This window comes from Cataglyphis hispanica, chromosome 6, assembly GCF_021464435.1.
Source record: "Cataglyphis hispanica isolate Lineage 1 chromosome 6, ULB_Chis1_1.0, whole genome shotgun sequence".
NCBI classification, from domain to species: Eukaryota; Metazoa; Arthropoda; class Insecta; order Hymenoptera; family Formicidae; genus Cataglyphis; species Cataglyphis hispanica.
In genome coordinates, this window is record NC_065959.1 from 5611426 (window position 1) to 5616577 (window position 5152).

Genomic DNA, 5152 nt, shown 5'->3' on the forward strand with positions numbered 1-5152 from the left:
TTGCCTGACAAGATGCCCTATTGTAATCATATTGATGACAAGACAGCAAAACTAATCTTAGTCGCCTGTTTAAAATATTATCGTATATTTCGTCTATCATATAAATTTTTACCAATAGGATATCGTACTTATCTTTTTACATATATTATAAATTAATTATGATTTAATTATACAATACATTTCATGAATATGTTTGTTAATATCTGTTTATTAATTGTGTTATTTTTGAAATGCATATCTTCCAAAATTACAGGTAACATAAATTTCATCACTCGTTATTATTGCATCCTTTTTTAATAATTAATAACACTTTTAATTAATGAAATTGTATCAGCGAAATCGTAAATATCAAATCAATCAACAGTAGCAGATTCGAATGTCATTACCATTCATGCCTTATTTAGTAGTCTGATATCGATGAATCTTGCCAGTTGCGCAATTATGTTTCCGGAGTTTATATAATGCACGCGCGCACAAGTGCGTGCTTACCTGCCTATTAAGAATTATCTGACATCTAGTGCGACAATGATTTTGCCTACGCAATCTGATCTATTGTGTGCGGATGATCTTATGTAATTCCTCGATCCTCTTAAGTCGTTCCACCGCTTGGAATATATGAACAGGTTAAAGTTCTTGAATGAATTAGAATTTTCTATATGTAAGATTATATAAAAAAATTCTTTTTTACTTTCTAAAAAAAAATATAATAATTTTACATATTATTATAAATATATCTGTATATCTGATATTATAGAGAACAAATTCTCTACTAATATTTTTCACATCAAATATGATAAATAATAATTATGGAAATAATAAAATATAATAACGTATAAAGAATATTATAATAAAAAAGATGTATGATGAGCAAGAGAGAATCATACCTATAAAAATAATTGTTCAATTGGGGAAATAGCTAAAGTTTCACTTATTCATGTGTTTACAATATACAATATATGTACATATATAGAGTATATTTTTTTAAACTATGGAGGAGATTACGAATAATAATAACAGCCTATCTTCAAGTTGAAGCCGAGCACGTTTGTAGTGTAATTGCGCAATAGAATTTTTATCCGATTGGGAATTGCGTTGCGTCGTGCAGCAAAAGCGGATTGTCATTATAGGAAAGCGCCGTTTCCTGAGCATATGTATGTTGTATGGCGTAAAGTACGTGAATATAATGCTTTCACTGACCGCTGATTACTTCCATTGCAGAGAACGATCGACGGGTCAAAGATGCCACGTTCTCGACAAGGTAAAGCATAACTTTCTTCTCACAAGAAATGATGATGACTGCTTTTCGGTCGCATCTGACTAAGCAGTGTCTAAGCGATCTTCTTAAAAGCGATCATATTTAGAAAGGAATATAGCACAACAACATTCATTTTTCAGTCAAGGATTCTCTTTTTGTTATATGACAGGCGGGCGGAAATCTTGTTGAAATCTCGTTTACATATCAAAAGAATGATTGAAAAGCCGAGAGAGTAAAAGAATATTAAAATATTTATTGATGAAATTACTAATTTATCCGTAGTCTACAGTGAAGTTAAAAATTAAAATATTTAGAATAATTTAACGTGCTTAATAATGCTAGATAAGCTATATTCGCCTATCGAGCATTTTATTTATTAAAATCTTGATGTGATTTAATGAAGCAATAACAGCGATTACATAATCACAATCGGATTTGTTGAATTGATGCGTTTAAAATATAATGCTTCTTTAACTCAAAGGTTTAATTATGCAATTCATATATGAACATTGGCACTTCCAAAATTTTACCTAGATGATTTATGATCATATTGCTATTATTAGTGTTATCTACATAAAACGTTTTGATTAGTTTTCAAAAGATTCTAAAAGTATTATGCTGTAAATTAAACAGTATAGAAAACTTTACGATGTGTGACTAACTTTACAAAATTTTATAAAATTTGATTTGACGCAATAAAACTGCAAATTATAATAATTATATGTACATATATATATATATATATATATATATATATATATATATTTTATTATATATATATATATATATATATATATATATATATAATAAAAATTATAAATATGTATATAACTATCTAATAATACTTAACATAATTAAATTTTTAGAATTGACATAATGCAAAATAAAGTATTAAGTAAAATATACATTTTTACTAATATTTAACTAGATCATATTTCTACCTGTATCTTTGACATATAAGTTCACTAGAGATTCCTGACTTATACTCACGTGAGATAAACCGACTTGCACGAGAGAAGGTGCACGAGTCTTTATCGACTTGCCATTAAAACAGCCATGGTGAATCCGGTGCTGAATAGGTCAATGCACATCTCTCACCATTGTATATTTTACTTAACAGCCACGCGTGAGCTGCTTGAGTCGTGTATTAATGGCATATCAAATGCTCAAATGCTCAAAGGCACCTGTGTATTTAACATTCCCAGGCGCATCTCATACGCAGAATTCTTGTCGCATGAACTTTCCAGGATCTTTCCGAAGTAAGAGAAAAGAAGATGGCAATATAATTATTATGTAGCTATCTTTCAATATTTAGTTTTTAATATCAGAAAAATAAATTGAGCTAGTTGACTAACCAACTTATTATAAAAATTTATTAGTTTTTGTAGGCGATAGTGAATAATATTTCATGATTTACTTTTTATTTTAACATTTGTTTATTTTACATATTGTAAATTAATGTACAGTTATTGTATTTAACTAGAAGCATTTTTGAGTACAATATTTATGCATTGATAAATTTTTGCCACAATATATTTTAATAAAAATGTCAAAAATAAATTTTGGCAATACAATGAAATTTGATAGAAATATCTTTAAATATGATATCTATCAGTGAAAACTGCAGCATTAAATCTGCAAAAAAATGGCGCGGAAACTATTTAAGGAATAACAATAGTAACAATATTGCACATGATTTATCTTTGAACACAATCATATAAATTATGACATAAATATGATATAAAACGTCGAACGAATCACACACGCAACATAAAGCGCAAAGGGATATCAGAAAGCGCAGGTCGCGTTCCATGCAAGACATAATTAGCAATTGCACGGTATGGAAATACTTGCAGGATAGTCATAAAGAGCCGCTAAACTGCGCCTGAGCAATAATTTCTGTCTTCGATGAAAGATTAATTTAAACTGGCCAATGACGTTTACATCTCGTGTTGCTGCTCGTTACGCGCTTATTATTCCAGCATATGAATGTGTGTCTTTGCTCACGAGTCATCTGGCGATACGACAAATATAAAAATTAACTGTAAATTTAAAAACGCAATGTTTAAAGCGATACAATCAAAGACAATATTTTCATCTCTAGCAGAATTAAGAGATACCAGATATATATATTTTGTTTTAAACCATGATACTTTAGTAAATTTACTTTAGTAAATTTAGATTCCAATTGATTTTTAAGCGCAAACAAAAAAGCTTCTTGGCAGATAAATTTAGTAAAACAAATTATGAATAAATATAATTACGAGATAAATTTTAATACACAATTATATTGTTTTAGAAACAAGAATTCTAATATGCATCAGTGAACTGAGTGAAAGTGAAAGTACGATTAATGAGACAAATTCATCTTACTGTACCGAGTAAATTTCGTTTATTACCAGCGAGAAAGATATAATCACACAGAATGATACACGATGCCTCAAATTGCCAGACGATCCGCGTATTTTCCTCACCAAACGTAACAGCTTCCTTCATTAGCCCGACTTTCACACACAGGCAACGCAAAGCGCCTTTTCTTCATCTTTTTCATTTTGTTCTCGCGTGCACCATCCAATTGACAAAATTATCGCTAGTAAATCATCGCAACTACTGATAATACAACTTCATCGATCGCTGTCGTTGAGCAAAAAAAAAAAGACTCGACTTGCTTCCTAGTTTCTCCTTGAAAACGGAAGAGGTCGATGCCTCTAAGAGATCATGCCTACCCGCGAGTGTCTTATTATCATAATGACGATATTATATCGCCACCGCAAAGGACAAGAAAGGCACGAAACAGATATCAAAGTTAACTCGCATATCCCTGCATTCCCAACAATCGCCGTCCCAAATGCCAGGACGCTCCCTCTTTCATTTGTCTTTCACCCGCGTGCCAAAGACTTAAGTGCCAAAGTATAAATACAGTTTTAGCTACGATGCTCGATTCCGATCGTCGACCTGAACGCCAAGACACGGGCAATCTTTTGTTTATTATATGGTTCCCCGATAAGTTCGCATAATTGTGCTCACGTGCGGGAACGTATTTCCCTCTCGGCACTGCGTTAACGCACGAAGCATACTAATCGCCTGACGTACTTATATATTTATCCAGAGAGAAAAATAATTTCTTCATGAATTCCTAACTTAAGCTTTCAACTTAAACGCTCAATCATGTCATAATCGTGCTGTGGATGCGATCAACAATTATCACACGCAAGTATTTTAATTATTTTTTAACAAGATAATCTTCAATCGAATGAACAAATCATTCGCGAGATGATACGTGACTAAACAGGATTTTGCTATTCATGATCATTCTACGTAATTATCGTGATTCATATACATTCCTATACATTGTAGATGCGAGACGTATACATTCAAGCACAATTAATTTTGTTAGCAAAAGCATGTGTATTTTTGAGTATAAAAATATTATGATATTACTTTTAAATTTTTGCTTTTTTTATTAAAATCAATTAACAATATACTTTTAAATTTGTTATTCTTGACGTCGAAATTTTAATTTTTTTGCAAAATAATTTTTTTTACTACATGAAAGTCGGGATATCTTTCTTTTATAATAATTGTCACATTAGTATATAGCAATTATTTATAGAAATATCATTATTTCTCATAATTGATCTTGCGAATTTAATGAGCAAAATATCTTTCGTAATGTTTTTAATATGCAGAATAGAATAAGAATGATCAGATGATTAAGAATTGATAGGAGCATCAGCGTAATGTGACTGCCAAAAATAATATTGCTAGACGATATTGTTAGACAATATTGTGATTACAGCTGATCGATTAGCAAGATAATACAATACACCGGCTCGCTATGCGTATGAGTAATCCGTAATGAGTGATCACGTTTAATGGCTGTACGTGAATCGCGTG